At 46.7% G+C, this 21,887-nt stretch overlaps 1 long non-coding RNA gene across 3 annotated transcripts in view; it reads left to right on the top strand.

Annotated features, from left to right (window-relative positions):
• The window catches only part of LOC138297367 (uncharacterized), a 299,615-nt gene that overhangs the window by 106,279 nt on the left and 171,449 nt on the right, over nt 1-21,887 (top strand). For 2 of the 3 annotated variants that reach the window (XR_011204057.1, XR_011204056.1), the window contains exon 2: nt 7,023-7,192. The exons of the other annotated variant lie outside the window; for it this stretch is intronic. This is a non-coding gene — a long non-coding RNA (uncharacterized lncRNA). The remainder of the gene's footprint in view (nt 1-7,022; nt 7,193-21,887) is intronic. 3 annotated transcript variants of the gene reach the window in all.

Raw genomic sequence — 21,887 nt, 5'->3', positions numbered from 1 at the left:
TGTCTGAAGTTTTGGATCAAAGATGTAGTCAACATCGGTGGAAGTCAGGGAGGTTGCCCACTGAATCCAATGTGGATGTAGTGCTTTAGTGTTATGAACGTTTGCTTTAGTGATGGTCTCTAAGGCTGGCACCGGGGTAACGCCAATGATGCGTTTCCCTTAGGCAAGTGGCCTCTCCTCAATGACAGCCATTTGAACTGCAGTTAGAATTTTTTCTGTGGGTGCTAAATGTTGTTCTGCATTGGAATACAAATGTGATTTATCAATGTCATTTATATGCTATGGGCACTGTGTCGCCCTCGTTAACGGTGATGTAAGTAAACCCAATGGCACCAGCAATTATTTTGATGACCAAATTTGTTTTGTTGTCATGTGTGTGCACATGTTTGGCTTCTAGCATGTCCTGTTGCAATTCCCTAAGGATGTGTGTGTGTTTAACTGCCCAGTGTTTGCTAGAAAAATCTGGGTGTATTAAGTCATAAAGTGGCTTGATATGTTGTGCATAGTCAGGAATGTATGTTCTTCCAAAATTAAAGAAGCCAAGTAGGGACTGCGGCTTTTTAAGCTTGTTAGGTGGGTGAATTTGTGCACATTTCTCTAGGAAGTGCGGAGTCAGGCTCTTCCCCTCGTTTGATAGCTCATATCCCAGGAACAATACACTTAGAAAGGCTATCTTATTTTTCATAAAGTTAAATTTGTAACCGAGGTCTGCAAATCCTAAAACGATCCGATCAACCCTGACAAGATGAATGTCGTCGTTGTCCGTGAGATAGATGTCATAAACGTACGATAACGCCTCAGGATCAATATCATGTAATATTGATGTTACACGGGCTGAGAACAGCCCTGGGCTGTTCTTTTAACCTTGGGGCAAAAGGCAAAAGTGTTTCTTTGAGCCAAATGAGAATGCACTCAGGTCCCGGCTTTCGTGCGGTAAGTTTTGGCAGAAGAACCCGTTGGAAATATCCAACATTGTTTTGTACTTTTTGCGCACTATATTGTTAATTAGTGCTGTGCTATGTGAATTTTGTATAGCGTATGTATGTGTATGTGTCTGTAATCTAGGACTATTCTGTAGGAATGGTTTGGCTTTGCAACCAGGAATAACGAGTTATTAATTGCAGAGACACAGGGCTCAATTACTACCTGGTACTCAAGCTGAGTGAGGATCTCCCTCACTGGATCTTTTGCTTCGTGTTTAACAGGATATTGTGGTTGAGGTTGGGGTGTGGACCTTATAGGTATTACATGACAAGGGGAGTCCTTGTCCCAACCTACATGATTGTGGTATAGTGCAGGTGCCTGCATTAAAGCCCAATAGACTGTGTAGGCGTGTTTTACCGCCTCCGGAACAAGATCAGCGAAAGAAGGCAAAATTACATCTTCCCCATGTGGGAGCTCACGGACGTGCTCAGGTGGCCAGATTCCTTTGGCCAATAGGATATCACAATTAAGTTCATCCCAGAATATCACTTTAATAGTGCGCTGTATGTCTCCCTAAATTTGGATTTTGAAATCATAAACCCTATCGGGTGGGAGAATGCGCCCGTCCGCAGTCTCAACTGCAATGAAATCACTAGTTGCTGTTGCATCCAGATGATCTTTCAGTCTCTGGCGACATATCGTGACCTCTGCTGCGCTTCCTAACAGTGTCACTGCCCACGTCATGTTCTTCAGCAATGTTCTCAAATGTACTGGCATTTTTAATTGACAGTGCTGCTACCTTTTTCTTTTTACACTGTGGCTTCTGTTGTGGGGACATATCTTCTTTTTTGTCGGAAGACTGTGGTGAGTCTTTCTTCAGGACATCGATCAGGACGGCCCCCTCTCTCGCTACATCTATCCGGTGCACCCTGAAAGGAACGAGAGGGATGTGAATCAGTATATCTGTCAGGAGCTTTTATACTTTCTCTATTTCTGAGAGTATATCTCCTTTTGGAGTTCCCAGGATGTGGAGAATCTGCTCTCTTATTTTGTCTTTCTTTGAATTGTTTCTGCTTATCCCAGTGCTTCTTAGAACTTTCCTGTGCTTGTTTAGAACCTTCCTTAGGGGTGGTACTTTGTACTTCCAGTTTCTTTGGCTTGGCACCCAAACTATCCCATTCTATACTAGTATAGGTATCAGAAATAACTTTCAGTAGCTCTTTCTCTTGGTCCAAATGTGGAATCTCTCGGAAACGCTGACGTATAGCCAGTGCTACCGCTTCCCCTTTGATGTTACTGAGTATGATTGGAGAGACTGTGTCGAAGTTACACATTAATTTTGTCCATAAATCTAGGGCTGGTGCAGCCCTCTGCTCATTATGTATTTGTTTTAACACTTCCGGTAAATTGGCAAGTGTCGGGGTACCATGTGTGGCAGTGTATATTGCAACGAAGACTGTACCCCATGTGGCTCAGTCATCCACCGAGGAAACCATCCCGAAGGGCAAAAATATAGTGAGAATTCTATGTTCCTCCTGTGGTCCCCTATGGGGAAACACAGCTTCCAGCTGATTTGTTTTCTGGGCTATCCAGAACGGTATTTCCTCTCTTTCTGTGGGTACCTTACCCATGATAGTATGTACTGTTTGTGGATTAATCCCAGTAGCCAATTGGTACCCAGCAGGTGCTGGTGGTGCTGGATGTGCCAGTATCGTGTTCAAGGTTCGCATTATGAACTGAACTAGTTGTCTGTAAAGTGTTACTAATTCAAGATATAAGCCTTGCAGGTCTGCTGCCTGCATGTTTTGTATACCTGGGGGAGGTGTGTATGTGTCAAACATGATCTGCGGTCTTCTCCAGGAAAGGTGAACCAAGAATAAAATATTTCTGTTTGGTAAGCTTCATTAGCTTCCACTATGAATGTAACATCCCGTCCCTTTTCTGTTAAGCCATGCACTACTAGGTGTAAAGTTAATGCTGGTCTAGCATTCTCAGGAATGTCTATGGCGTTAGCCATATTGTGAAATGAGTAAAGAGATGGAAAACCAAGTGGGGAGTAAAGTCCTTTTATGAGTTTGAGCTAGAACAACCTACAGCCTAATTAGGTGGTCCCCCTTAAGCTGAGGAGGATCTTCCCCAAGACCACGGACGTCTTCGTATAATGGTACTTAGGGTACCTGTAATATGTGACACAGTGATAATCGGGGTATCTGTAAATTAGTGCCTAAACACCATTGTTGGTGGCGCCATGTCGTAGTTGGACTCTTGTTCTAGGCAAGACTGCTGGTTTAAGGATGACAGTACTTATATTTGAAGGCGACTAGGCCAGTCCTACAACAAAACACAATTGTCGTCCCAACCCTTCCGGCTCACAAGCAGCACCTCACCAGAGACCCAAACAGAAAAAGGTGGTTTGTGGCAGCCTTTACGCATGTACTCAAGAGTGTGACATCTCAGGGAGTGTCGTGGTTAAACGGAGATTACCCCTTTCTCACATTAGCAACATGTCTCAATCACACACAGGCAATGAATAAGATGCAGTAAAGTTTCAATAGGTTTTATCTCAGTAAAACTGCAATCTGCGATAAGTTGCATGGGCTGCAATGATTAGGATAGTGAACAGTGCAAGAAACAGAATGTTAAAGACAAGAGTCATTAATACAAAGACCCCCACCATCTTGCAATATCATGAAATTACAAGTGGTGTGTGATATGTCATAATACCCAGCATGGTAGGCCTAACCTCTAACCTAGAAGAGAGCTAGGTATGTTAAACCTCAATCTGCCAAAGCCATGTCCATGAGAAGAGCCCCCAACCCTTGTTTCCTTGGAATGAGGTCTCTAGCTCAGACTCCGTAGGAACACGAAGACTGGGTCAACGACAAGGCGAAGTGCAGCATTGATAGCAGCGATGGCATCTGGTTGGAATCCCTCTGACTATCTGTTAAAGTGAGGAGTATTTGTACAGATCTACTTGGACCCCTGACACAGGTTTGTTCCCAAACAATCGATAACAAGGCATGCTTGGGACAGTAATTAATATAAACAACTCCCTCAAAAGCATGAAGAGGGAAAGTACCTAAAGTGAACATCTACAGTTTGTTTGTCTTTGTCGCTTGATCTTGACGCCTTAGGGCGGTGACACTAATAACGCAAACTAAAACATGGGCCTAACCCAAAACAAGGCAGCTATTTAAAAAGATTTAATTAAATGAATGCGCTAAAACAGAGCAAGCTATGTAGGGTAAAAGTCACTGGGTGACGGAGGCACAAGTCTGCAAGCCACAGGCTAAGCTAATTCCTGTATCACATTAAAACAAACTAGGATTCACTACACAGGAAGAACTTTAGCAACTTCTGATAAAATTAGAACTGGACTTTTAGTTGTAGTTGTGGACCTGAAGCAGAATGGCAGAGATGTGCATTTCCCCCATGAACCATGCACTGAGAACCCCTCCACCCTCACTCGCTCATAATAGTTAGGGAGCATGTGAATGTAGTAGCCTAGAAGTTAGATGTCCCTGCCTGTCTTTCCATCTAACCAGTGTGAGGTATTTGTTCAAGAGCGGTCTCCAATTTCCACTTTTGGTGGCACACAAAGACTAAGATTGACTTCTACCTTATTATTGTTTCTGTTGTTCTGGTGTTGTTTTTCTCCTTACAAATATTTTCATTTATATACATTGACTTGAGAATTTTACTGTTTTATTTTTTAACTTAACAGATATGTGAGTGTTTTTAAAATACATTACACACTTTTATGAGATAGGTCTCCACAAGGTATAGAGTTACTAGCTTTCAATGAGTTCATACATTGCTCTCTCACTAGATAAAAATCCGTATCCCCACAGTATGGCACTTCGCTCCACTTGATGTCATGTTTTGTGTACTTAATTTTAACTTAGGTGCTCACAAATTTTTGTTTGTGGGCACAAATAACAAATCTTTATTCGCAGCTAGGATATACTTCTGTAAAATCCACGTTATATAACATTTTCCACAGTCCTGTTGTCGCGTAGGCTCTCATTATCCTAATGAGACTACTGGATTTTGAGCAGCAAGATCGTTCACAGTGTGGGGGACTAAGTCTGACCCACGGTGAAGGACCCTTGTCACTCTAAATCCGAGTTTTGCTCCGGCTAACTAGCAGTGCCTCATCTCTCCCAAAGGGAAGAGACAATTGGGCTGCCGAGCGCATGACATCTTTAGTACTTCCCAGGTAAGTCGTGGTCACTCAGATCACAACCGGTTCTCTCATACACAGTATGGTCTCATATAGAAAAGACAAAGGCAGTTTAAGTTTTAAAGATTGGTTTAATAAAACGACTACATTTTAGATAGCAAAGCGTGAGCTGCAATAACCAGAACTACACAACACAGTAGGATTGAAATAGTAATGATGAGAGTGAAGCACAAGAATAAGGCTATCATAGTGCAACTAGATTATGTTCTCTCTAAGTTATATTCTGAGCACAGCATGTGAAGCTCTAAGCCTGCCTTTCAGGTTCCCCCGGGAGGACATCAACCCTCATACCTGAGCAAAGGCCTGTAATCTGCATCAGCATCTGCAATGGGGCAGTCAGCATCTAGTTGTAGGTTCCTGTTCGGAATCTCCCTCTGACCTGTACTAGGACTAAGAAGTGATTTTATAACTAATACGCAGATGTTGTAGGAAAATGTCCCTACGTACGAATGTGTATCTTCTACGAATACTGGAGACTAAACTTCTACCACGTTTACTGGCAATGTACCAGACTGTAGCCTTGACTGAAGCACAGGACGATCAAGAATGCACTATTTGAGAACACTGCTGAACTAAGCTAAACAGAGAGACAGAAGGAAATAAAAACAAGACCGTAAAACTGGTTATTGTAAAATAACAGTGCGAGGTTGAATAAAATGTACCTAGGGCAAATTGCACAGGGGCCTAGTATGTTAAACTAACGTGCTTGAAGCTACATTAAAAATGGCTACACTACACTGTATCTAGAATTGCTGAAAGGACATAAATGTGGCCAAGGCAGAAGCAGAACCTGGGAATGAAGGTAGTCAATATTTATGGATTTTCACATGCCATCCAAAGGGTTTTTTCATACTCATTTTGTAAACCTGTACTTACTTAAAGAATCATTCTTAATGCTATGGTAGTTGCATAATTTGGTGCAAACTATTTCCTCCCAATTTTAGTATCAAAGAGGTGCTGGTCCAGCTGCAAGAGAATGGTTGTGCATTCATGGGAATACCTTGTGCTAAAAATGATCAACAAGAGAATGTCTGTAGGTTATTCATTATTGCATGAGGCAAAATTCAGACTCCGGGCCAAAAACCAACCTCTCACTTTGAATGAAGCTTCTTGGGTGGTTTGTGTCCCACAATTCAAAGTGTCATTCTCAATGAGAAAAACTTTCAAGCACTCCATGTTTCCTGTGAGTATAGTAGAAAGAGTTTTTCCATCTAGTAAGAATTTTTACAGGTGTAGAAAAAAGATACAAAATTAGGGTTCTGATTATTAAAGAATTTGAGAAACCTAGATTTGTAGGTTTACACCAAAGTTTAAGTGGAAATGTTTTAATTTCTGGGATTCACATAGGTTTCCAGAAAGCTGGCGCAGTCATAGCTTTCTGCAAGTAGCCCTAGAAAACGTTATGCATTTTCATTGACTTTATTTCAAAACCATTGCAACACAAATAATTGTATAAATGTGCCTATAAAATATTTGCATTAGGACACTAGAATTTTTTTGACCGGGGGGAAACATATTTCCTATTCAGAAACCCTATTGCTTAATTCTGTACAAGTTTTGGAGCTGTTTCTTGTTCAGTTTCTTCCTAGACAGAGTTTCTCTTCTACCTCTGACTGGATTAAATGTGAAAACATTTCTAAGGTAGGAACGGGCTGAGAAAAATGTAGTGAGTATCAAAAATCCCTTTTGTTGTAGGTTCTTTCCAAAGTTCACATGATATTACCACTGCATTATATAGCACCTTTTAATGTGGTTATTTTATCTGGGAGTTAATCTCCTGCCATTTCATCCTTTGTTACCCACTAGTAAGTCTCCAGTACATCTCTCCTTTATTTTTTCTTCTCTTCCTCTATAGTGTACAAAATTGGTCAAGCCTGTGGTTCACATCACAGGTCTACTTTGGAAACACATTCAAGAAAGGATTATCTCGTCCACACCTCAAGGTTGGCATATATTTGCTCTACCTGATGTATCCAATGACTTCTGGTGTTGTGTTCAGCCCCTCCACAAAATCATTCTCCTTGAGTAAGTAACTATCAATAAAGCGTTACTATTTAATAGAACTGATTCACAAGCAGCAAGTGAGCTTTCTTAAATACTCTTAGAGCTTAATGACATTGAAAATGCCATTAGGCTCTGAACAATACCTTTCCTGGATTGACAACTCTTACGAGCACAACCTCCTGAAGGGCTGGTCATCACTGGAATAACTGACTTTTTGCTGACGTGATGTCAGTCAAGAGAATCTAACATGGTCTCTTTCTGTTTTTGTTTGCGAAGATTTCTTTTTTTTAATAAACAGGTTTTATTGATTTTAGTAAGAGTACATCAATATAGTAAAAGAAAACATTGCATCCCTACCAAGGCCCTGTCCACAGTTCCAGTAAATTACTGAGGTACCACATTGTTGTCAGGCTCAGTCTGCAAAGCTGAAGAGAGGGCATAGCACTCCTGTATCTGCCCTAGATTTTATTGAATTTCCGAAGACAACCCCTAGCAACGTAAACCATTTCTCCTTGTTTGGCACATAGACAAAGATCTCTATTCCCCTCGATTACAGTCCTTAGGACTTCGCTGTTGCAGACCCACTTTCATAAGGATGATAATATTGAACTTCCATCTTTCATACAGTGGTGTAAGAATTGTTTTCTGCCAGTGGAAAAATAAGGCCCAATTTGGGTGTTCTTTTACACTGTAAATAGCGTATTGGCTAGCATAAAGTTAAGTCTAAATTGTTTTATCTTTAGTTTATCATTGTTTGTTCTTTGTTCATGTATGAATTTGTTGGTTTTTGATATACCTGTCAGCCTTTAGAGTTGTCTTCCCCCAAATGTTTTGGAACTCTCCTCCTGTTGCTGAAATGCATTCTTATTGGCTTTAAGACACTGGGTACTTTACCACTGCTAAACAGTACTAAAGTGTTTGGTGTTCGCTCATGGTAAAATTGGCTTACACCTGATTAGCACATTTAATGTACTTGTATGTCCCTAGTAAAGTGGTACTTGTACCCAGGACCTGTATAACTAGTTAGCCAGTAGCACTTATTGTACACCCATTTAAGTAGCCTTTTAAAACTTGTCTCAGGCCTGCCGTTGTGGCCTCTGTGCAGCTTTAAACTGCCAATTCCAACTGAGAAAATAATCCTTTGGCCATGCCTAAACCTCCCTTTTTATTACATGTAAGTCATCCCTAAGCTAGGCCCTAACCAGCTCATGGGACAGGGTGCAGTGTATTTAACATGTTGGACAGGTACTTTATAAGTCCTGGTAGTGAAAAACTCCCAAATACATTTGTCACTACTGTGAGCCCTACCTCTCGCATAGGATAACATTGGCTTACATTATCGCATTAAATACGTGCTAACCCTTGTTTGGGAAGAGGTAGAAAAGTCATGTTTGGCCTTAAAGGAACTGTAATTTGAAATCCTCTTTAATGGTATAGTTGGATTTTAAGTCACTGAAAATGCAACTTTTGGAAAATTTGTATTTTCTTGTTATTAACATTTGGTAAATTCAGTTGGTGCCCTGGTCACCTGACTGTGATTAGGGTGCCAGTTGGCCTTTGTATATTCCTCTCTGACAGTGACCCAAAGATGGACCAGATGTTGGCAGGATGGGCCATTGTGCCAGGATGGGAGGAGCAGAGCACTCCCTTACCCCACTTTCAAAGAAGCTTCCTCCAACACTCTCACAAACAAATTAACACCAGTCTTTTGCCACCCTAGACCTCTTAGAACCTGAGCAGGGGGGGGTGAAATTCCAGAGCCAGATGTGAGGAGAAGCCTAAAAGTTTCTACCACTTCAAGGGCTGGCACTAGGTATAAATATTGGATCCTCAGACCAACTCTTCAGTGTACTGCTAGACCCACGCAGGGCATTCAGAAGGCCTGCCCTTTATTTCAGGAGTCTGCCCTGCCACTTGAGGACTGCTTTGTACCCCATAGGACTGTCCTGTTGCTCCCAAAGGACTGCCCTGCTACTTGAAGCCTGTCTGGTACCCTCAGAGGACTATTCTGCTGCTTGAGGAGTGCCTTGCTACTTGAACACAGGACTACCAGATTGACTCCAAGGGCTGGTTAGTTGGCCTCCTATTCTAAGCTACAGAGACTTAAAAAGTTCCAACAACACAAACCCTGCACCTAGACCCTGCCTGAAGTGAATAGTACCCTCAAAGTTGTGCCCACTCAGTCCATGACCCTCAGAAACGGTGCTAAAGGTGGGGTGCCCAAAAATAAAAAACTAGGCCCTGTAAAATGTTCAACCAAAAAGTGGTCTGATAACTGACAGAAGACAGAGACCTAACTGCTCACCAATGTGCCCAAGGTGCTGACCTTACAGTAGCTCTTGCTATGTTCTTCTCAGCACCAAATCCTGTTCAACAGACCATTCAGAAGGAGTTTCTGAACTTGTGGAGCGTTTGTCAGCCAAAGCCTGTAGTTTTGTCCCACTAGACATTTTCAACTTTCAAAAAAGTGACAAAGTCTGAATGTAGAAATCTTCACCGTAACTTTGTCCAGTGGCTCCCCAACGACAACGCTTCCACCTCTTATACCACCTGCTGCTTTGCCTCACTGAAATTTACCATCTCAGAGATTTTGGTTCAAAATTTCTTCGAAGCCTGAAGGTAATCTGAGACCAGGCCCAATCTATGTGGGCATGGTCTCAGATTACCTTCAGGCTTAGAACCAAAATCTCTGAGATGGTAAATCTGAACTGTGCTTCATCACAGTTTGCCATAACTTCCTACTTTGGCCCTGTCTTCCACAACTAAATGCCTGCCATTGGTACTTTCATCTTTAAACCACTAATTTTTTTCCTGAAAACTTTAAAAATTCATACCTCTAGTTCTACTGATTGGATTTTTGTCATTTGGTGCCAAATTATTTATTACAGTTTTCTCTATTTCTCTACATTGGTGTGGGTTTTTTCTTGTGCTTTCACTTTTCTAATTGTTTTGTACTGCATTAATACATTATAAATTCCCTCTCAGTTAAGCCTGGCTGCTTTTGTGCCAAGCTACCAGAGGGTTAACCACAGGCTAATTTATTGACTTTTGTTGGTTCATTCTGACAGGGATTGGGTTGTTGCTTGAGAAGATTAAAAACTAAATTTCCCACAGATTTATTTGTTCACAGTTTTGTTTTTACTTTTTAACTCTATTGCTTTGCAATGCCTTGTGAACTGCGCTTTATCTGACTGAAACATATTGATTGATTGAATGATAATTGTGAATATATCTTTTACAAATGTAAAACCATGTTTTGTGTATTGATAGCAAAGGTGGCTTCACCTTTGTAATAAAAATGCTGTTTGCATATGTAGGAGGAACTTACACGTTCAAATTGCTTTTTGAATCGGGTTCTAAATGTCAAAATGTATATTTCCATCCACATCCATTACTTCCGCCAGCAGTAAATTCAAGGCAGCAGGGATTCGCAGAAAAATCTGTGGTTTTTTCAGAATCCTAGGAATATCTGTGACTTTTCTGAAAGAAAGGGAAGGAATAGTAGGATGTGCACTAAACAGAAAAGTTGTTGGCCCTGATCTACATACATGGATTTAAACACATGCGCATCAAACAGCAGGCACTCGCATTCTTGTATATTGCGTTGTTCTCATGTACCTGCAATACATTTCTTATGTGAATGACATGTAATTACATGATGTGATGCAGTAGTTTTATTTTGGTAATTTCATGTAGTAGGCTGAATGCAACAAAACAAGATTATGCCGGCATGATGGGATTTTCACTCTGGCCTAGTTAACACCTACATTTGGTTGTAGACATTTGAATTTCTAAAATTGTCAAAGGCTGACCAGTCACAGTCTAAGTTTCCCAGCCATACTCCTGGAAAACCTTTGAGAATTCTCATTTACCCAATGTAAAAATAAAGGATTAATGTAGTTTTGGTTTGCTGTTAGCAATAAAAATGGTGCAGAAAAGGCCCCAATAATGCCACCATCCATAGTAGTGGCTGACACAGAACGTTTTGAATTGCCTATTATTTTGGCTGACATTTTTCCCCCTAATTAGACTTCACCCTTCCAGGCAGGAGATGCTTCAGGGAATAAAAAGAGTGAACCTTGCAGCGCCAGCCGCCGCAAATGTCAAGGGGAGGGTCAGGAATGGGGGAGAATACAAAAAATAAAATTAAAAAAGCATACCTCTTCCCGTCACTGCCGTCTGCTGATGCCTTTTTGTCGTGGGACACCAGCATAGGCTCTTCAGTAATCCTGGCACTGCTTTCATGCTAAAGCTAGAATGAAAGCAGCACCAGGATTGGTCTGAGCGGCTTGGACTGAAGATTAGACACAACCCTGGGGTCTGTGCAGTTTCTCCAGCCTGGCTGTTCAACCGAGCTGGAGAAACCCTAAGTGCTCATGTGTTTAGCTGCCCTGAGACAGCCGGCCAAACACGCATGCGCACTTAAGTGCACACTCTCTCCTCTTCCTCTACCCATCTCCCACCTCCTGTGGCCTAGCCCCACCCCTCCCTGAACATGCTGCTGGCTGAGCCAGGAGCTGAAAGATAAAATGATAATTAAACATTGTTTTATCTTTCAGCGCCTGGCTCAGCCGGGGGGGGGGGCAGTCCTTCGCCATTGCAAAGGAGCCGTCCCTGAATCTAGGTTGCAGTAACCCCAATGTAATACTAAACTATACAGAGGTAATATTACACATGAGTAAATTGATTTGCAAGTGCAAATCTACCTTTCATAATCTGTAAAAGTAAGTTTGCATTAATAAATGAAAACATCTGCACACTTAAATTTAATAGTTTTGGGAATCTAGCCCAAAGAAGGAAACCCAAGCTGTGTAGATGGCCTTCAGCACCTACTTACTCATGTTTATTTGTGATTGCTTTTTTGGCAATGATTTTAAGAACTGGCCTATGGTTTTGTTCCATACCTAAATCGAATAGGAAATATCAATAAAGCATTGTACCAACTCTTAGCGAATTTCAGCATGTCTGTCAGAGTGAAAAGCCAAGCAGTAAACAGATACCAATGCAACATTAATGGCCAGTAATGTGATAATCATGTGATAAAAAAATTGCACGTTACCTTCGGTTTGTTCATAGTAAGTCTTGCACAGGTCAGCACGCCGGAATTAATGTCCTTCAACATTCTGCCCCTCTCGCAACCTTCACACTAGAAAAACACAGGAGTGCCAACTGGCTGTCAGTCTCTGGTCAAATGACCTGAAATAGCACAGGCGGGGCAGGTTGAAGAACTTGGCGCTTCCACAGATATCACCAACTGGGCCGGTATTTGGCCGGCTGCCTTTACGTTTTCTTTGAAAAAATACCAGATTTGCTGCAAATCCAATTTCAAGTCATGAGTGCAGTCTAGCATGACAGGATCACGGCTCTTTCATGTCGGATTATGAACAATCTCCAACCTTTTAAGCCTTTAACAAATTCTCCTAATGTGACTACAAACTCAGACTTGGGGGCGAGCTTCAACAAAGAGGGACGCGAGCGAGTCACTGATTCCTCTAATATGTCCGCACATACCAATTTGTGTTTCACGTTCCAGTCATCCAAACACAAATTCCTATCATTTTGTAAGCACCCAATTTGCCCAATCGTTCAATGATACAAACATTCTAGCACGTTGCACTTCCTGTTAAACATCATGGCGTAGAAGAGCATTAAATAGCTTATTTGTGTTCAAGGACGTTTTAACTGAGTGAAACAATTCCACAAAGTACACAAAATTGCATGTGGTACTTTTATTTTTCCAGTTTCAAAGCCACTCCTACCCGAAGAACAAACCCTGGCCCCAATTAGAGAAAGACCAGGTCTTAGCATTGTAGATTTGAATCTCCAGTGCCTGTTCTCCAGTCTGTCAAATTTCTTGTTGCTGTGCATTGTGGGAGATTATGGGCCTGATTTTTTGTTTGGCGGATGGGCTACTCCGTCACAAACATGACAGATATCCCATCCGCCATATTATGATCTTGATAGGCTATAGTAGGATCGTAGTACAGCGAACGGGATAGCTGTCACTTTTTGTGATGAAGTAATCCCCTCAGCCAAGCTCTAAATCAGGCTATGTCATTTTTGGATCAAGGGGAACCCTAATGGCTACCTACCATGATATTTCAGGTCCCAAGCTTTCCTTATAAAAAGCATTATAATCTGGTATTCAGGTAAAATCAGTTCAAATAAAATGAAACAAGTCTATGACACAGAGGGCCTCATTACGACCCTGGCGGTCCCGTGGTGGTGGTCGGACTGCCACCAATGTGGTGGTTCGACAGCCACATTACACCTGTGGCTGGTCCACCACGGTAGGACCGCCAGCACCGCTACTTCTCCTCCACTGGAGGGGCTGGCTGGGCTGGTGGTCCTGATCCACCAGGGCAGCGCTGCAAGCAGTGCTGCCCTGGGGATTATGAGTCACTTCTCCGCCGGCAATTACATGGCAGTACCACCACCATGTAAAGCTGGTGGAGAATGCATGCAGGGTACCCCATGGGTCCTCACAGCTAGCCCCATCACGCTTTTAGCGAGACGGGAGCTGGTGCACCCTATGCACCGCAACATTGCGGCCGGCTCAATTATGAGCCTGCTTCAATGTTGTGGGCTGTTTCCTGCTGTACCAGTGGGCAAAACTCTGTTTTCACCAGCTGACCCAGCGGGAAACCCGTAATAGGGGCCGCAGGAAGGGGACCGCACTGGTGGTAACTGACTGTGGGACTTCCGCGGACGGCCTTCTCCATCTGCCGAAGTCGTAATTAGGGTCAGAGTAATGTGCAGATTGTTTATTGAAAAGCCAGGACCGGAAACATGGTTTCCCAATGACCTAGGACATTCTGGTTACCCAAGCTTGCTGATAACCGTTTTTGACAAGCTATCTGTCTCAGAGAGTAACTTACTTCCCTCCTCACAGCAGGGTGTTGTTTTGAACTTCAGCTATCCAGTTGGTGCCAAGTGAAAGGCACTCCTAAGTGCCAATCATTAATGTTTCCTAACAACTCATTGGTTTCAGAGAGCCTGAAACATTTGACCTACAAGTCTCCACCTGCAAAAACATGGACTGATATTACATTACAGAGCTAACAAACCACACAACTGAAGTTTGTCTCCCACTAAGATGTACAAAACAAATCTACCCGCCAAGTGGTCGAACAAAGGTCCAAAAGCAGAAAGTGGTCAGGAAAGCATTGCTGAACAAAGAATTCAGTGCTGAAAACATTGGCGTTAAGAGTAATGTATAAGCACTGGGGTTCCCCACTGTCCTACAGCTTTGGGCCCTCCATGGAGTCTTGAAATCATTATATATCATACATTCCTGCAAAGTATTTGCTGTAAAAACAAAGGCCTGACATGCACAGTGCCTGACTAAAGCCGTAAAGCCCAAAGACATTTAAAAAAGGTTTGCAAAATCTACAGCTAAATAAAGGAAGTCTTTATGGAAAGTATGTTCAGTCTTTGCTAGAACCCAAAACAAGTCAGTTAATTTATTACACGCATTTAAAAAATTTTAGCGCATGAGCCATTCAGCATTTATATTCTGTTTACTGTAAAGCAAAATATATTGTTTGAGTCAACCTGCAACCTCGCTACATAAAAAAATATCTGCAAGAGGTAATCAGTGGCTCTTTTTATTTGATGCCAAAAAGTACAACGATTATATAATACATCAGATTGTGAGTTTTCAAATGAGAAAAAGATCATGAGTTGCACCAACAATTTATTTTGAGCCCAAAATTCGTTTCTGAACTATCGAGGCTCAAAACGAACTTACAACGGCCATTCTGCAACACATATGTGTACAGTACATCATGTTAGCATAGAATGTAACTTTTCCCGGCGCCTGTGATTAGGGATGTTAACACAAACAATAAACACCTCCACCCACATTTCACACATATAAGCTCTGTATACAGAATACAGCACACACGTTGGCCATGGCACATAGGAGGTCATTCTGACCTCGGCGGTAAAAGGCCCTTACCGCCGGTCAGAAGTCCGCCATACTACCGCCGCAGTAAACCGCCACGGTCATTCTGACCACCAACTGTGAAACCGCCAACAATCCGACATCCAAGGAAGGCCGCCGCATCAGCGGGCCGCGGAAAACTGGAGATGACCAAACCTCCACCGTCACGCCAACACAAACACGCCCATGCCATTCTGATCCACCAATCCACGCGGCGGTCTTTCAACCGTGGTATTCCATTGGCGGTACACACCGCCGCGCTCAAAATACACACACAGCTCCAAAACACAGCCACATTGGACAATTTGAAATACACACACCTGACACACATACAAACAACACTCCCACACATCCAATCAACTATAAAACACACACCCACATCACCCACAAACCCCCACTAGTTGGAAATCGGAGAGAAGGCGAGAGAGACAGAGATAGAGAGAGCGAGCACAGCAATAGAAAACCCCAACACACACAGGAACCCAACTTCATCACCCACACCACATCTACGCACACATCACCACATATCACCACGCACATCACCACAAACACAAGATATCAGAAAGCGATGGAACGACCTACGGGGGAAGGTGCGCTCGATGGTGTCGCGACACAACATCGCTGTGCAGAAGACTGGCGGCGGACCCCCACCCACCCCACCCCAATTCACAGCATGGGAGCAAGAGGTGGTAAACATCCTGCATCCTGATGGCCTCGCTGGAGTACACGGAGGAATGGACTCTGGTAAGTCGAATCTCAAATACTTCACCCCCCCCCAACCACCAGCATGCCAACCTCCCCCCAACCCCCAATCTCAACCCCCCAGCACACAACCTCCCTGCCAATGTCTCACCAGCACAACCCACCCTAAACCACACCAACCCCTGAATGCCAACACAAACCATAGACAGCCACCACCAAAGCATGACCATTGCACATACCCATACACCCCCCCCCCCACCACCCTCACAACACCTCCCACAAGGGAATGCCAGCACTGGGGGACAAGGGCACTCAAAATGCATGCCATGGCACACACCGAAACAATAACCATACTCCTTTACCCCTGCAGGGCCCGAACGCCAACACACCGCCACGGAGGGTCCAGAGTTGTCCATCCCACCCCCAGAACAGGCCCCCAGCGAGGACAGCAGCTCTGTCGACCTAGAACCTGATGACCAGCCCGGACCATCGGGGACCTCTGGACAGTCGGTTCCCCACACACAGACACAGGCCACAGCAGACCCAACCCCCTCTGGGAACACAAGCACAGCTCCCACCCAGCGGGCCCATGCCTCTGTCTCGCGGGCACGTCAATCAGCGGTGTGTCCGCCACTACAGGGCACCCAGGCTGACCCAACACCCCAACAACAACAGGGACCTGGGGGCAGTGGTAGTGGGCACACCGTCCAGGGGACAGAGGCCCGGGGAAACAGGGCAACTGGGAGGGCTGCTGTGCGACAGGGGGGGGAGGACAGGCCCAGGGAACCGACTCTCCAAGAGGCCCTCACCACCATCATGGGAGCATACCATCACTCCCAGGAGACGATGGCGACGGTACTGGCCAGGTTCACCGAGATCCAGGACAGCAGGAGGAACGGTACATGGGGTTCAGCAATGAACTCAGGAACATCGCTACCGCTATGGGGACCATAGTCCAGGCCCTCAACCGGATAGAAACCACATTGCGGGACCATGTGGCACCACAAAGGGCCCCTGTCACTAGCCAGGAACAGCCTACCACCTCCGCCGGCGCTAGTGGTCAGGAGGCCCCCACAGAACGACGGGCCACCAGAACCCCACCTCCTGCTGAAGAACAACCACCCCGCAAGAGGAACCTGAGATCTCAAAGGAAGACAGAGTAGGATGCCAAGCCCCCCGCCAGCCTAATATCCCCCCGGATGTCATTCCACTGTCCCACAGTGTCACCCTGTCCAACCTTGAACTGCCCCTGCTCCATCCTTCCACAGGCATATGGACAATGCACGTGTGCGACCGAGAACTGGACTCTGCCATGGACATAACTCCACCCTCACCCATCACCGTTTTAATATCATGTACCAATATCTAGCACTAAAAATAAATCACTCATTGCACTGAAATCATTCTGGAGTCAGCCTGTATTATTTACAAATGTATAACACATTACTTATCAATAATGTTCTGTTATTTATGTGATGACAACATACCGATGTCAATAAGCATTAGTCCATGGGCTAACCAAGCAGAAGTCACGCAGTGGGTCATACAGCACTGAAAAGGGAAGGGAAAATCAAACATCAGTGTAAAAGAACTGGGTGGAAATACACAAAGTAAAGATGCAGGGGGCTTTCAGTAAATGTTAAATGGCGTGGGTGATTCCTACCTGTGTGCTACTGAAAATACTGTTGGATAACTCTGTCCCTGTTGTCTGGGTCGTCCTCTTCGTCTTCCTCCTCTTCACTCTCCGCAGGCTCCACAGCTGCTTCAACACCACCATCTGGACCATCCTCCTGCAGGAAAGGCACCTGACGTCGCAATGCCAGATTGTGAAGCATACAGCAGGCCACGATGATCTGGCACACCTTCTTTGGTGAGTACATCAGGGATCCCCCTGTCATATGCAGGCACCTAAACCTGGCCTTCAGGAGGCCAAAGGTTCTTTCAATGATCCTCCTAGTTCGCCCATGGGCCTCATTGTACCGTTCCTCTGCCCTGGTCCGGGGATTCCTCACTGGGGTCAATAGCCAAGGCAGGTTGGGGTAACCAGAGTCACCAATTAGCCACACACGTTGTCTCTGTAGCTGTTCCATCACATAAGGGATGCTGCTATTTCGCATCACATACGCGTCATGCACTGACCCAGGGAACTTGGCATTCACATGGGAGATGTACTGGTCAGCCAAGCAGACCACCTGGACGTTCATAGAATGGTAACTTTTCCTGTTTCTGTACACCTGCTCATCGTCTTTTGGGGGTACCAAAGCCACATGGGTCCCATCAATGGCACCAATTATGTTGGGGATATGTCCAAGGGCATAAAAATCACCCTTCACAGTGGCCAAATCAACCTCCTCAGGGAATACAATGTAGCGCCGCATGTGTTTCGTCAGGGCAGACAACACTCTAGACAAGATTTTTGAAAACATAGGCTGAGACATTCCAGATGACATGGCCACTGTTGTCTGGAATGAGCCACTTGCCAAAAAATGGAGGACTGACAGAACCTGCACTAGAGGGGGAATTCCTGTGGGTTGGCGGATGGGGGACATCAGGGCTGGCTCCAGGTGGGCACACAGTTCATGTATAGTGGCTCGGTCAAGTCGGTATCGTAGTATGATATGGCGTTCTTCCATTGTCGACAGGTCCACCAGCGGTCGGTACACGCGAGGATTCATCCTTCTCCTCGCAAGTCCCAGCGGACGGTGCCTAGGAAGGACAACATGGAGCACAGAGTCAAGCAAATCACAGGTACGTTCACCACTGCATGCATAGCACACGATTATCTATGTATTGAAAGGCGTGTATGTGTGGCAATGCAAGGCCTAGGCCTGTGTGACGCAGTACAAATTATGCCATGTGGGCCCTTGAAATGGCGGCTGCCTGACCTGTGAAGTGGGACAATGGGATGTGAGGTCAATGCGCTGGCGTGGCACACCGTGGCGGTAGGCGGTCGAAGACCGCTATACGAAGCCGCATTGGCTAACATTGAGGCCTATGGGTTTCAGGAGCCAATGACGATGTGCGCCGGCGGTCGCGGTACGCACCGCCGCTGTACGCACCGCCGCGGGCGTGACCGCCATTTTCTATCTGCTTAATCACTCGAGACCTGATCATCCACAGGAGAGGACCTATACTGCAAGTGCTGCTGTGACCTCGGTCTGGAAGTGACAATGGCTGCTGCGACTGGGGAAAGGGCCCCTGCCTTCACGTCTGAGGAGTTGGAGAAACTTGTGGATGGGGTCCTCCCCCAGTATGCGTTACTCTACGGTCCTCCAGACCAACAGGTAAGTACACTGGGTGCACATTGAATGGGCTATGCCTGTGTGGAGTGGGGTGGATGTAAGTTGGTGGGGTGGGGTGCGAATGAGGAGTGCAACGCACGACAGATGAGAGCATGTGCCATATGGCAAGGTTGGGGAGGGGGGGCCAATCGCATCTAACATGCAAAACATTGATGATTTTTCCTTCCCACCCTGTACATGTCAAATAGGTCAGCGCCCATCAGAAAGTGGACATTTGGCGTGCCATCGCCAAGGAAGTCCGGGCCCTGGGGGTCCACGTCAGACGGGGCACCCACTGCCACAAGAGGTGGGAGGACATCCGCTGCGGGACCAGGAAGACCGCCGAGTCACTGCTGGGGATGGCCTCCCAACCTAGGAGGGGTGCCAGTCGTACCCTGACCCCCCTGATGTCCCGGATCCTGGCGGTGGCCTACCCTGATTTGGATGGGTGCTTGAGGACATCACAGCAGACACAAGGGGGTGAGTATCAGCACATTCTGCTATCTCTCTGCGCAGTGGAGGCGTCTGGGTGGGGGAGGAGGGTTGTGGGTGACATTAGGCCAGGGCGCTTTCTGTAGTGTAGTCCTCTCCTTTAGGCATGGCCCTGTGCTCCCGGCCCCCACCTCTGTAGGGTGACAAGTACAGCTATCCATGGTCCAGCATCACACATGTGCGCCTTTGTCGTCTCTAGACCTGTTGTCCTAGTCAGAAGTACTGATTAGTGTACCCCGAATGCGCGGCTTAGTGCATGAGGCTCCTGTGTCTGTCCTCTCCGCCAACGGTGTTGACATTGCATGCACTCAACCTGGTCTTCGTTTTTCTCCCCCCACCCTTTTTCTTCATCTTCTTGTGCATGTGTGCATTAGCATCATCAGGCGGAGGAGAATTGGCATCGGAGCACGAGGGAGCTGCAAGTCACAAGGCCCCGGTGGGACCAGGAACAGACACCGAGGGCACCAGTGATCCGGAGGGCGAGGGGAGCACCACAACGGGGACCGGTGGTGACACCAGCGACAGCGACACGTCCTCGGATGGGAGCTCCCTAGCGGTGGCGGCAACATCCGGGCCCCCAGCCTCTACAGGTACAGCCGCCACCCAGTGCACCAGCCCCGCCCTCCCAGCAGCCCCTCAGCCTACGCTCCGTGCCCGCTCGCCCAGGAAGGCGGGCGTCTCCTTCACCCCAGGCACCTCAGCCCCTGCCCCTGTTACCCCTGCTGCCCTCAGTGAGGAGGTCATTGACCTCCTGAGGACCATCATTGTTGGGCAGACTACCCTTTTGAATGCCATCCAGGGGGTAGAAAGGGAGGTGCATCGGAGCAATGCCTACCTGGAGGGCATTCATTCGGGTCAGGCTGCCCATCAACGATCGTTCAATGCTCTGGCCTCAGCACTGACGGCAGCCATTGTCCCTGTTTCCAGCCTCCCTCTTCTGACTGCCTCCACCCTGTCTCTGTCTCCTGTTCCTCAGCCTATCCCATCCACACCATCAGACCAGCCTGCACACACCTCAACACCCAAGGGCAGCTCATCCAGACACAAGCACCACAGAACCCACAAGCATTCACGCAAGCAACACCCAGATGCAGACATTCCAACAGTCACTACCACCTCTGTGTCCCCCTCCTCCTCGTCTCCCTCCTCCCTCCCTATGACGTCTACACTCACACCTGCATGCACACCACCATCACCCAGTGCTTCCATCACCAGCAAACCCTCCAGTCCAGTCCGCACACGTGCAGTCACCACCCCCACTACCATTTACACGTCCCCTGTGTCCTCTCCCACTGTGTCTGTCACCCCCTCTTCCAAGACACACAAACGCAGGCAGACACCCACCCAACAGCCATCCACCTCACGACAGCCTCCAGCACAAGCACCTGCACCCAAAGACAGCACACCTGACTCTCCTACAACCACATCCTCTTCCTCCACTCCCATCACCACTTCTCCTACCTTTTACCTTGGTCCTAAGAAAGTTTTCCTCGCTAATCTTGACCTCTTTCCCTCCACTGACCCACCCCCTCAATCTGCAAAGAGTCCCAAGAGCACCTCAGCCACCACCAGCCCAGCTTCGAGTGTCACTGTGGTGCATGGGTTCTGGAGTCCACCCTTTGCCAGCAGTGACACTTCAATCAGCAGCAAGGGGACAGCCAGCCCCCCCCCAGGCAAGAGGACCCGGAAACTAAAGGGCCGCCGTGAGAGGACTGACACGGCTGCCCCCAAGGAGCCAAGTTCGCCCACTTCACCAGCCACAACAGCTAGCGGAGGCAAGGGCCCGAGAGCCCCATCTAAGGAGTGAAAGGGCAGCAGGGCGGAGAAGTCAGCCAGCAGGAGCGCGGAGCAGGAGGGGCCCACAAGCCCCATCCCGGGTGTTAGGGAGAACACCAAAGGGCCCAGGACTCCGTCACCGAAGGGTCCAGCAACAGCACAGTCGGAGGGCGACTGAGCAGGGAGTCCAGGCCAGGTCTGGCTCCCTTGACTTACTGGACGAGCACCGCTGAACAGGGCCCGCCGTGCAGAAGAGCACCGCTGAACAGGGCCCCGCCGTGCAGAAGAGCACCGCTGAACAGGGCCCCGCCGTGCAGAAGAGCACCGCTGAACAGGGCCCCGCCGTGCAGAAGAGCACCGCTGAAGAGGGCCCCGCCGTGCAGAAGAGCACCGCTGAACAGGGCCCCGCCGTGCAGAAGAGCACCGCTGAACAGGGCCCCGCCGTGCAGAAGAGCACCGCTGAACAGGGCCCCGCCGTCTCAAGCACCGCTCCGCTGGGCCCCACCGTCTCAAGCACCGC

This window comes from Pleurodeles waltl, chromosome 5 (assembly GCF_031143425.1).
Source record: "Pleurodeles waltl isolate 20211129_DDA chromosome 5, aPleWal1.hap1.20221129, whole genome shotgun sequence".
In the NCBI taxonomy this organism is placed as follows: domain Eukaryota; kingdom Metazoa; phylum Chordata; class Amphibia; order Caudata; family Salamandridae; genus Pleurodeles; species Pleurodeles waltl.
Note: the sequence above shows the minus strand (reverse complement) of the source record. Positions and strands in the feature narration are given on the sequence as shown.